The sequence below is a fragment of the Lonchura striata genome, chromosome Z (assembly GCF_046129695.1).
Source record: "Lonchura striata isolate bLonStr1 chromosome Z, bLonStr1.mat, whole genome shotgun sequence".
Taxonomy (NCBI): domain Eukaryota; kingdom Metazoa; phylum Chordata; class Aves; order Passeriformes; family Estrildidae; genus Lonchura; species Lonchura striata.
In genome coordinates, this window is record NC_134642.1 from 50,040,264 (window position 1) to 50,053,884 (window position 13,621).

Here is a 13,621-nt window from a genome sequence, read left to right on the forward strand (position 1 = left end):
AAACCACTGTACCTTTTTACTGCTCAGTTCATGTGTGTGTAGGACTGGCTCCTTGATCACATGCAGCTCTGGGAAATTCAAAGGTAGTATTTGTGCTGGAGTTGCACAAATACTCCAGTGATGGTACAAAGTGGACAAGGGTGATATGACAGGGTTGCTGGATGATCAAGTAGGCAAGCAAGTGAGCTATCAGGGAATGGCAAAGGTGGCTGTTCTTCACTGCCTTGCTGCCTAGCTGAATATACAACTATCCCTCAGTGAAGAACTGCTGCCATTTTCTGCTTACAAATAACTGCTGGGCCTCTGTTTAAGGGGTCGGTGCTACGTGTTCATGTGGATCTAGAAAGATTTGGATAAACACTTTGAGTCTGGCTAAGTAGTGGAATATATTTCTTTGGTCTTGGAGCTGTAGGAATACAGCTGTAGTAATTTTGTTCTGCTCAAGAGAAGGAACAAAGAAGTCTGCATATCTAAGAGTCCATATAAATGCTCTCCAGTTGAAATCCAGTTGAAGAGTCTTCTGACACACAGATGGAAAAGTAGCAGAGAGATAAGCATGCTACTCAAACACATAAATTTTGGGTACCATATTTCTGTTGAAATTAAAATCCAGATTCTTCAACAGCTGTAAATTCTCAATAATGACAAGAGAATTGTGAAGATTAAAATGAGATAGCAATAAGATAATAAAGCCAAATAAACAGCTTGATAGACTAGCTTAACATTTATAACTTCATGAACTTGTGATCACCCTTCAGCTGCTGACATTTCAAGCACAGAACACACCAGTATCACTAATGCTCTTTTGAACTATTTCAACCAAAGAATTACATGCTCAAAACACTATCAGAGCAACAAAAAGACATTTCTAGCTTGTGGAATATCCTGAACAGGACGTCCTGGTTCCAGTTTGTTTTGTTCTAGATGTAGGAGCACTGAAATCAGTAGTAGAGACAGACAACCCGACTTAGCCATACAGCATGGGTAGCAGTAAGGTCATCTTCAATCAGTTTTGGGGAGTTTAATAAAGAATGTTCTGTCACACATCTGAAAAGGAAGAATGACTAAAACTCTAAAAGTATTGTGGAGCCTTCCTGTTCTGAGGAGGCTGTAATCTGATCTTAAAACTTCTCCCATGGGACACCTGATAAAACCCCATGGTTCAGGCTCTCTGGGCTTTGCTCAGGCTCCTGGGCCTCCACCCCTGCTCCCCCCAGCACAGGGTGGGGTGAGGGGGGAGAAAATAAAATGGACTCTTGCGCTAAACAGGAAAGGGACTTGTCTTGTCTGTTTTCCCTGCCAAAGGCTGTGGCTTCCTTGGATATGATTGACACTGCTGCCACACGCTGTTACAAATGGTGGAGAATGCGGGCAAGCAGCGAAGACAGGCTGACCAGCACCCCGTGAGTCACCCACAGATTGATACACCCTGCAGGACCCCCATCTTCTGTGGAGGTACAAAGCTTACGGGGATGGGAATTCCCAGTAAGGGCAGCAGCTTACTGAGACTGAGCTACGGGACTGACATCTGCCATTACTCAGTGAGACGTTTATGAGCGTCTTTTTCATGGGAGGGAGCTTTTGCCTGCAAAAAAGACTATTCCATGGACTCCTGTCAGCTTTCCCGACACGTCTGCTGCAGCTTATGGACGGTAAAGCCCTGGAGGGTGTTATGAGCAAGAAATTGCTTATTTCCTAAAGGCCTATTGTTAGCTTGTTGTGGCTCAATTACCTGTTGTTTATCTCCTGTTGCCTACCTATTGTTCATCCCATTAGAAATCCCTCTCTGTTGGGTTGAGTGTCATGGTTTGACACTGACACAATGCCAGTGCCCCCATGAAAATGAAATCTCTCAATTGAATGCTGTGAAATGCAACTGAGAACAGAGCAAAGCAGGTCCAAGCTTAATAGCAGGAAAAAACTTTATTAAGCTACTACTATAAAAGAAAAAAAGAAAGGGATAAAACCACACACAAAGATCAAAATGAAAACTTTGCAAAGCACTCCTCCTCCCACCACCCAACTCCAACAAACCACAGTGAAACACAATCTGGACCCCAGTCAGGTTCCCACCGTCTAGACAATCAATATTCAGTCCATCAAGGGACACAGGAGTCTCTCCTGTGCCACAGACCCCCCCAAGAAATACAGCTGCCACATCCTGTGATCCTGTGCTTCCATGTCACACATGGCACTGCCCAGAGAAAAAGTTTGCCATGGTGACCCTTCTCCTTTCCTTGCACAGTGCTCTCACCACCAATGCATGGATGGACAGCCTGCTTTTAGGATTTTTCCTTTCAAGGATGACCTGCCAAAAGGGGGGAAAAAAAAAACAGTTCATTTTTTCTTTTATTTTTTTGGGACCACAGTCCCACCCCATTTTCCCCCTGTGGCCGAGGGTCCAAGAACAGAGATCTTCTTCTCTTCTCCTTCTTTGAGGACAGGGGGCACCACCACAAACTGCCTAACTTTTCTCTGGTGGCTCCACTTCTGTCTTTTCCCAGCTTAAGCAGGTCTCTTGACTCACTGGCATCCTCCTAAAATACAGTCTCTCTTAAAGGAGAAAAATTGGTTCAGTTTGTGGCCAACAAGGAAAAAGTCCAGCCAAAAAGCCACTCCTCATCTCCTCCCACCTAGAATTTCTCCTTATAACATCCCAGGGTCCAAGCTGTCTCTCTTCCTCTCTTTCAAACCAAGGAGGGGAAAAATTTCACAAAGCTTTCCATTTCTCAGGAAGGTTTAGAAGTCCCAACTCCCTGGCTGGCTCTCTGCCTGGATTCTCTGGCTCTCACAGGCAGCTAGGCACCTTGCGGCCCCACTCACTCTTCTCCTTCCCTGCAGTGAACTGTGTAGCTATCATGCTGGCATGATGGTGTGGAGGAAGGTTTTAAAAATCTCTTGGGAATGGTAAACTGAGGAAAACGATACATTCATGTATGCCCCATTGTTTTAGAAAGTCCTTGGGAATGGTAAACTGAGGGAAAAGATACATTTATGTATGCTCCACTGTTTCGGGAAAGTCCCACTTCAGCATTCCTCTGTAAACCCCCTTCTCCCCACCCCTGAGCAGTTCCCATTGGACCTGGCCCCTGGGGTGGTTCCGATGTGCCTTAGCTGGACAGTATCCCCATTGTTTAGACCTTATCTCTTAATTTTGCTGTATAAAACTGTATCTGGGCAATAGCCCAGGGCCTTTGGTCCCTGCCACCATTCAGGCAATACAATCTCTCTGGACAAGCATACCACTGATCTCTCTAGGTCTCTTTATGCCGACTCCTAGCGGCGACCGAGGCAACGCTGGAGCTCGGACCGTGCTAACCCAGACGCTGCCTGGTAAGCCCAGGGCAGCGGGACCGTGGCAAACCCCAGTCCCTGGAGGGGACGGCTAGCCGGAGGGTCCCGAGGGGCTGGGGAGGGACGGGGGACAGCAGCGAGGAACCCCCGAAAGCAACAAGTGAAGTGACAAGTGAAGCAACAAACTGCTGATAAAAACTGCTGCTGCTGTCTCTTTCTCTCTTGAGAGAGAGAGAGAGACTCTGGGGAGGGGGGGAACGGAGACATCCCAGATTTCTTCCACACTTCCATCTGCAGGGGCCACCCCGGTTCCAGTCCCTCCACCCTTGGGCCTACCTCAGCCAGGCCATGGGCCTTCCCCTCCTCCACCCAGCCATGGCCGGGCAGGGGAGAGGCTGCACTGCGCCCTGACCGGAACCAAAGAGAGCGAGTTCTCCTGGGAATTTTGCTTTTAACTCCTCTGTGTTCTCAGAGGCATGTACACCTTCAATTGGTCAATATCCAAACTGACCTCTTCCTTCCGGAAAAATTCTTTTTCTGTGTCAAACCACGACATTGGGTTTCACCCTTGCTATTTACTAGGAAGTGGCACCCAGGACTGTGTGGAGGAAGTGACATCAGAGACAATAGGCAAATGCCAAAATACACCAAATCCAACACTAAAAAACCCTTAAAACAGTGAGTCACCATGAAATTGAAGGACCTAAACAACTACAAAGGGTGAGAAACTAGTCCTAGCGTCCACTAGGCCATTTTTAACCTCTCCTCTAGCCTACAGAGATGTCAGCCAAAGTAAGGACTGCAGACTACAGTTCAGGCTTTGGAATCCTGCTGCTCCCATGAGGACAGAATCCCTGGCTCTGCCTGCATATAAAGTAGACAAAGCTCTACTCCTCTTCCTCCATGCCACTCTGGGAAGCAGTGGTGGTGTGCATGTGACCTGTCAGGCCCCACCTGAGCTGGTCACTTTTTAATAAAGGCATTCTAAAGGATCTCATGCCCGTTCTTGTCAGAGGGTCCTTATGGACAGTGATGGACAATTGCTTGCATCTTTCAATGCCCTAAATCTGTGGTCCCATCTCCTGTGGATCCCCATGTTTTTCAGTTTCTGTGAATCTGCCTGTATCTTTCCTTACCCTTTGTTCCTAAGAGTGTGGCAAGGAATGAAAGCTATCAGGATGGCTTGGAGTTGCAATGTCTTCTCTGTCACTTTCTGCCTGCCACCCCATCCCCCCTTTCCCTGAAGGAGGCCGAGGTCAGAAACCATCCAGAGCTGATGGAGGAGTGCTACCATCCTCTTGCCACCCTGTGTCCTCTTTCACCCCTGTCTCTTTCCATATTCCCCATTCCCTGCCAGGGAAGGTACTGGGCATGCTGTCCTGGGTGCTCCTTCCAAAATGGTGCAACCACGCAGTTTTGAGCTTTCCTCTTTCCCACTGAGTCCTTCTTTTCTGGTCCCATGCCTGCCCTTCTCCCTCACCCGCCTTCCCCCTTTGTGCCACGGCTGCAGCTGCTCCGGCCCAGCCCTGGGGCTGGTGAGCCCTGAGGCGCTGCACTGCCTTTGTTTTGCATGTCCTGCAGGCAGAGCAGGGCAGCCCCAGAAAGGGCAGAGCCCTGACATGTGCTGCAAGCTGTCCCACTGCTGCTTTCACCTTTCCTTGCTTCATAGTCATCATCATCAGAATCCAACAGAGAAACACCTACAACACCAGTACCAAAGCCGAGCTCAAACACTGTGGACTGTGCCTCTTGTGAAAGAGAAGACCAAGAACTTCTCACCCCTTCTGGTGAGAAGATTTTCAAAAGCCAAAGGAGAACGAACTATTAACACACTAAGCAAAAATGTATTCATTTAATTCAGTATCATCATTTCTGTTACTTTGTCCTCTCATATCATTAAGTATCAAATGCTTTTCTGTTACTGTTAATTCAGGTTAATAATGTTCATTTTAGTTTTGTAAAACATTAAGTCATATTCCCGAAAAGTCTCTTCTTTTAACCAATTTATAAATGGAGGAATTGTGGAGCCTTCCCATTCTGAAGAGGCTGTTCCCATGGGATGTCTGATAAAACCCCACGGCCCTGGGTCTGCCCTCTCTCTGCTCTCGGCTCTTGGCTCTCTAGGATTTGCTCAGGCTCCTGGGCCTCTGCCCCCTGCTCCCCCCAGCACAGGGTGGGGTGAGGGGGGGGAAATAAAATGGACTCTTATGCAAAACAGAGAGACTTGTCTCGTGTTTTCCCTGCTGAAGGTTGTGGCTTCTGTGCACACGATCAACACTGCTGCCACATGCTGTTACAAAGTATGTGTGGAAGTGTTTTCAATCTGGAAATCAAAGTAATGGTGTGTGTATTTTATCTAAAGTGTAATACTGTCATGGTTCTACGGTTGCATGCTGTGTTTTTACTCTTATAATGCCTTCTGCATTGTAAATTGAAATACATTTAATTGTATGGCAAGTTATAAATACACAATGAGACAGGACAGAATTTGACTCTTCCAGTCCCTCATCCTTTCAGCTACAAACCATCTTTCTAAGGTTAATTCCATTCTCAGATATCAAAGAGCTAGAGTGCAAGAATCAGTCCTGGGTTGCTTGTGAGGGCCCTCTTCTTGTTCCAACAGCCAGATAACAAGAAAGGATCAGATAGGGACATCAGTGTAATCGTGAATGTGAATGGGACAACTAAAATTCTCAGGGGTTGTTTGTCCAAGACTGATAATGCTAAAGATGAAGGTAACAATCAGATGGATAAAACAGTAATCAGGCAATTAACAGAGACTTTGATGGGGGGGGGGGGGAAATCCCCCTAAAAAGCAATATAAAAGCAGCAAAAACATTTGCAGCAGTTTCAGGAGATAGCAACTCCAGCTGCTGCAAGAGACAGCAGTTGCTGATGCTGAGCAGACAGAGCAAACTCACTGAAGGGCACTTGCACCTTCTTTCTGTGGAGGACACAGTTTAGGGAACCCCCACTGCCATATGCCTGGCAGGGGGCTTCCTCAGTGGCTTAGCAGTCTGAACTGCAGGGGTGAAACAGGCAAAAGTTTAAGCTGCACCCTGGGGTTCATTACTCCATAAGTGTGGTCATCTGTGTGAAGCACATATATGCTATCAAAAGATTGTTATGCCAGCTCTGATATGTTGTGATACTAAGAATATATAGGTGTATCCAAGGTAACAACTGAAAACCAAATGGCTTCTTATTGTCAAAACACTGAAAAGGGGATGTGTAACAGTTGGCAATTTAATCAAGTTGACTGACTAGAGAAAATTACAATTACAGAGAATTCAGCAGTATTGTCTGGTTTTAGTGACAGCTGCAACCTTGGCTGACATCAAATCAAATTTTAGCAATGGGTCTCAAACTGAATGACACTAGGAGAAACCTACTGGCAGCTTCCAAATTTGGAACCGATCTTCAGTGACCTCTGAGGAAACCTGTCTGTTCTTCCTTGACCTCGAGCTTACACGAAGTCTTACAGAACTTCAGATTTGCAGCAATGTCCTTTGGTGACACCAAGAAGACCTAGAAAAGCTGAACCAGAATAGCAGTGACATCAGAACCCTGCTTCTTTCCCTCAGCACAATATTGACTTCAGAAACATCCTACCATTCTCCCTGGAAAAACCTCTGAGTACTAACTAATGGTGCTATATTTTTGACCTTTTACCTATGCTAGGCTTGTTACTCAGCTACCAACCAGCTTCTGCTGACTATCCAGCACCTGATCCATTCCAAAGGTAAAACAGAACCAAGATCTTGCCATGCTGTTCAAGAGTGTACAGTAATACATTTTGAAAGAATATCATAGTAATTTTTTAATACATTACATACCTCCTCCAGAAACAAAATGTATTCCTTGCATGTAGCATGATACAATAACATCTCTAGCAGCAGTAAGGGATGCGCCTTTGAAAGCAGTGACCTCCTCTGAAGTGGAAATTACTTTGGAAATAATGAAGTAGAAAATCAGTGTTTTTAAAAATGTGTACTTCAATATTCTGTTGAAAGCAGAAAAAGACCTTCAAGTACAGAAACACCATGTCTCAAAAGGGTTTTTTTATCTAAGATCTTATTGAATTGCAGAAAAATAAATCAAACTCCACAACTTTGTAAAAAAAGTTGTAAAGCCAGTATGTTTATTGCAGCGCTGGGCACTTTTGGGGATCTTCCCCTTTCAAAGGACATGCACACCCCTGAGAAATCCCTATCTTTTTTTATTCTTCCTTCTAGTACGTATGCATAGAATTTCACAATAGGTTCATGAATATTCATTTTATTGGTTTCACATTACAGCTTGCAATTAGTCCTTGTACAGAGAACAGTCCTTGTACAGAGAACTCTCTGGTCACTTCGTTCATCACTTGCAGACTCAGCTTTGGATTTTTTTCTGCATTTCAAAGTTCAAGGGGCCTCTCTTATCTCTTCAGCTTTGAAATTCACATTCTTTCTCCTCAGCTGAAGCAGTTTTTTACAAGTGCAGAAGAGCTAGCAGACTAAACAGCATATTTTACCTGTGCTAGCAAGCTACTGATAATTCAAAGCAGCATAGTTCACCTAAATTTTACCCTGTTAAATTTACCCTGTAAAATACCCTGTCTAATTACTGCTACAAGAAACTTGGGTTTACAAGGTACATCTGAGAGATATACACACCACATGACCTTATCTCTTATTTATCAAAAATACCATGTCTATTTCTACTTTCCAGATAAATTATTCATGGATAATTGTATGTTTTCTTTGACATAATTTATTATCTTACTGAGATAGCTTTCTTCATCAGTAGTGTTAGAAAAAAAATAGCACAGTTGGTTATATCCCGAGGATGAATTCTCCTTTTCTTCAGTTTTGTAATTTATTTATTTATTTCTAACTGACAACACAGCAATATAGTGTGGACTCCACATTCCTATTATTTTTGCCAAGTCAAAACTACTTTAGTGGTTAGTATAGCAGCCCCTGTCTTGTGATTTAAAAACCATGGTGGTGTGGTGTTCTGTCCTAAGTTCGAAATGGCTTGTTCTGGTTACCCCTATATATATTTGGTTTACCCCAGTGTGGAACCCTCCTATTTCTTTGCCTGTCCCAAAGGCTAAGCCCTTATTCTGGATTCTTCCCTGACAGTCAGTGGAACCCTATCCTCCTCCCTTTTCTGTCATTATAGCTCTGCCTTTGCTCCTAGAATCTTCCATGTCAATCCCAAACCCAGGAGATCCCACTGGTGTGTTCAGACTATTCTCCTTCACTTTTACTCCTCTGTGGAGTTGTGTTTTTATGTTTTATTTTATTTTCATTCTGTAATGACTCACTCCTATGTACCCCCCCATGTTCCCTTTGGTTTCTCCCTGAGTTTTCCCGCCTTCCCTCATGTGTCCATCACTCTAAACCTGCTGAGTCATTCCCCTGTCCCCTCCCAGGTGCTTTGTCCATCACTCGGCATCCCATCCCATCTATCCGGAAGCTTCCACAGAGGGCATCCAGTGATTGAACAAAGGCCTGGGGTCCCTCCCTTGGTCCTTCCCTAACTGGATCCCTTGTCTGTCTATCCTTGAGAGAGCCACTCCCATGTTATTCCCTATTGGCTGGTTGGATTTCCCCTCCCTCCCTAAAAATGTTACTGTTTCAGAGCACTCTGGCACTCTCTCCTGTTGGAGCTGCTTCGGTTGGATTAGATTCTGAGGGTCTCCCTCAGAGCCTGAATAAACTCTGATTAATCCCCAGGAGAGTGACGCCTCTTCTTTGCTGCCGGGTGTGGGAGGAGGTCCTGGGATGCCCTGGGAGGCAACCAATGTGTGATTTCCCACCTCCCCCGATGTCAATCTTTTGTTATCCCTTCCCCTTGTTCATGTCCATCATTGTTTAAGCTGTTCCTTTGTTCCAGAAGATTCTCTATTCTTTGTACCCTGATTGGCTCCCTCTCATTAGCCACTCCTTCCCTTTGTTTCCATTGGGTGATACCCTGTCAGTTTTCCCCTACTCCGCCCCTGAGCCTTCCCCTCATTGGTTGTAATGTATCCTGACCCTCCTACCTGGTTACTGCTAAATATCTTACCCCGCCCTCAGGACAGGGCTCTCAGAGCTTGCTCCCTTCCAAGTGGTTGTCTCCCTGCACCTCTGACTTCTCTTCCCTCACAATAAACTCTCTGGAAACTAAAGCAGCCTGAGTGTCCTCCCACCTTTGGTGGAAGCTTCTTAATAGCTATCCGGCTCCTGCAGACCTGACCCACTGTGGCACTCCCAGAGGGTCACAGGACCCAGGTGCCACAGCCGGGATCAGCTGCCTTTTGACCCACAAAAGCACTCCCTAAAGCTTGCAAGGGTCCAGTGGGGAATGCCTCTTGCTGTCCGTCCACCCCTGGTGGAGCTAGCTGGGGTTGGCTGAAGGTCATCTACAGCACAGCGGGGACGAGACGCAGCACTCCCCATTGGCTGAAACATTGTATTTCCCCCCCTTGCATCCTTCTCCTGGTTTCCTGCAATTGTCTTAAATTTGTGTCCTCCCCTTGTACCCTCCCTCATATGTAAATTGTTGCGAGGCTGTGTTCTCTGTCATTTGCTTCTGGCCCCTCTCAGGATTAAATGTCTTGGAAGCTCATGCAAGTGTTCCCTCTTGTTCCTTTGCCTTGAATCCTAGATGTGGTTATGAACTGAAAGCCGCAGAGCAGCCTTGCTGCTTTGGGGTGCCAAGCAGCCTTGCTCACAGCACTACACAGACCGTCCTTTGGGCAAATAGGGAGTGGCCACTCTTGGCATAGTCCAAGAGAAGGGCTAGCCGAAGAGCATCTCCAAGCAGCCACGGCGTCAAAAAACAAGTTTGTAATCAAGAAAACATTTGGAACTCTCATGACCACTGATCCATCATAAATAAAACAACATCACTATTTTCTTTACTTGTTTCTAATTGATGGTAGACATCTTTTAATGGTTTTCATTTTCAATTTCTTTTATTTCTTGCAGCTGAAGAGGAACTGTCAGTGTGACTTCAGCACTCAAAAAAAGTTAACTATCTTTACTGCATAAGTCTATAGTCTGTCTCTCCAGCCTGTTCAAAGCTGAACTGCTGTTGTGTAAAAGTTAGTGATACCTATTCAGAGGAAGACCACTGTGTCCTGAGCTCCAACACAGCTATTTGCTAAAAGCTCTTTCAGCATATACATGCTTCCTCCCATTACCCATTTATATAGATCTTTTGGAGCAGTTTAACCAGTCATGAGGACTTATTTAGGGCATCAAATCACTCTTTGCATGTGTGTAAGAATCATGGGGGTGTGGAGGGAGGTGGGGGCTGGAAAGAGGGAGACCTCTTAAAATGAACTACCTCAGCACTTCAAAATTCTGTATCCCTAAATTATATTTGAAAATTGTTAACTTCAGCTGAGTGGCTCTATAATTTCAAGCTGCTTTCTGTAACTAATGGGTCCCTACACTACCATGCATGTGTATTTAGTGATGGCACTAGAACAATTGTCCAGAGGTTATGGATTCTCCATCACTGGAAATATTCAGGAACCATCTGGACACAATCCAGTGCCATGTGCTTTGGGATGACCCTGCTTGAGCAGGGAGGTTGATCCCTTCCAATCTGACCTGTTCTATGATCAGCAAAATACTAACACAATGACAACAGTCTGGGACAACATTACTCAGATACAAATAACTGGTGAGAGGCAGCTAGAATAAATATAAGAAGTTCTGTGTAACCAATTTATCTTTACAGGTCAAGCTCAAATTTGCATGGGTCCTAGTACTTACTAAAGACAGTGATTCTAAGAACAAGTTAAAACTAGTAACAAGAGATTAGATTAATATGCCCTGAGAGTGAAAGCATGCTTCACTGGTTTTGCACTGAGAGTGGAAGCACTCTTTCACTGGATGTGAAAGAGCTTTAAACTATCAACCAGAAGTAGTGAGGAAAAGCCCATCATTCACCTCTTTTAAGAATGAATAGTTGGAGATCGGGGAGTGCACGCTTTGTTTTCTCAAAAATCTGCCTTCATGTTGCGTATGTGTACATAAAGTGTAATCTCAGCACTGACACCTGTACTACCACTGAATGCCCTTGTTTCTTGAAACCTCAACCAATCCTTTCCATTTGCTCTCTTTTACCATGGACAGTAATTTTTTGGTGATCTGCTCTGGCTGAAAAAGAATTTAATTACAGTAAAATTAGATTTCTTCAACATCAGTTATAGGAAGTGATACAAGCCTGCACTGAGTGCATGCATGGTTTCACTGAAGCAGGGCACCTAGGTAATACCACGTTTCCCTGAGCTTACTCCACCAGGCTGAGCAACGGAATTCCATATTTTATTTCTTCCCCTTATTCTAAAGCCTGAAGTCATGATGATGATTTAGGCTGCCATACTAAAAACACAAATAAAATTGTGATGCGTTTTCAGTTGAGCTCAGTGCCTGAGCTTGTTTTCATCTTCTCTGTGTTGCATACTCTCTAATTTCTATGCAGATGTGCAGCATTAGGTTTCATAGCTACATGTATTCTCAGTCAGAGAAAAAATAACTGCTTGAACTGCATCCTGTCACTTATCTGATGTGTCCACAAAAAGCACCTGCAGAAATACTGTTAAGTCTCTTCAGATTGTATGCAAAGAGACTGTTACTCTCTTCTCCATAAGAATATTCAACAGTGAAGGAAAAGAGAAAGACAACAACCATAGTGCTATGATAGACCAAAATATCACACTGCCAACACTATCACCACAGCACTTACAGAGACCCATCTATAACTTTGAGAAAAATAATAAAGGACTTGTAATTCATTATTACATTTCTTTAGGTAGAACATGATGATTCGACTTTAAATGTAGAATTCTCAAGGCAGTTTATAACGGGAAAACTGATACTGATACTAAGTGTCTTCTGCAAAGCTACACAACAATCTAGTTACTGTGAAAAATACATATTTTATGATTGGCTTTTAGCAATTGTTACAATGAATATTATATGTGTAATGTTAGAAAGTTATGCTGTATTAATTCTCTTACGTAGTGTGTTAAATACAGTTTTAGGTTACAACACAATGTTAAAATAGAAATTCTGCAATATATGATTTGTTACAAGCTCAAGCGAGATGAGATAATCAAGAAACTCTTTACAGACAGATGTCAGAGAAGGGGGCCCATAAAAAGTTACGGCCACCTCATCAGAAAAGACAAACATTCTTCCACCTTCTCTCCATCTTTTTGGAACCACCAAGATTAAAAAGTTGACAAAAACCAGAAAAGTTCTTAATTTGCAAGGAATTTGTGCATGATGTGTGAGATATAAGAATATGCAACAGGCTATTGCTTTTAAGGTTATTCCTTTGTTCACAAGGTATGCTTTTTCGTGACTTAATGTCCGAGAGCATCTGGACATCCATAATTCTTTGCTTTTTATTGTCTTGTAATTGTCCCAACTCTAAATTTTACTACTCTAATTGTATTACTATTTTTATAATCATTTTTTTATTATTAAACTTTTAAAAATTTTAAAAAGCAAGTGATTGGCATTTTTCAGTTACCAAATTATGACAACTCTTACATCTTCATTTCTGAAGTCCACTTGTTCAATATCTTTACTGATTCAATACCAATTGCATTTTTTTACCATACAGCTTGGTATGATATCAATTGCATGATAATCAGTTTATACTAAAGATACAAACCCTTTTTTAAAGAACTGCATAGATTACCATGTGGACAAGAGGCGAGTAGTGAAATGTCACAGTTTGGTGTCCAATCTTTGTATTAAACAAATAGCAGTAACTTTTCAAACTAGTTTAATTCCATTATTCCTCAAAGCTTTTATGTAATGACTACACTAATTTTGTCTGTTTTTTTTTAATTTTATTGGATCTTGCTTCTCAGAAATTAAAATTACAATCCAACACATAGATGTAAGTCATTTCAAGTTCAGCATGTTTTTAAAATCATTAATTAAAGTAATCTAAAAGGCAAAAGACTACATTTTTCAATGTGATGCTATTCAATTGCCTGTCATTAAAGGGATTTTTGCAGGCTTCTCAGGGAGGTTACAGAGTGACTTTGGTGACATTCAAGACCCACCAGGATATGTTCCTGTGTAACCTTGTTTAGATAACCCTGCCTTGGCAGGAAAGTTGGGTCCTTTTTTGAGGTCCCTTCCAACCTTAATGACTCTCAATTTTCAGGTGAGTCGTTTTTGTGATTAAAGTTGGAGGGTATGAATAAAAAAAATCCCACTTCAGGTCTTGTGTCCTATTAAGACATCCTGTATGGGCCTGTTCAAACTGCCAAAACCACAAGTCCCCAGGGTACTTCACAATAAAACCTCAGGGTACTTCA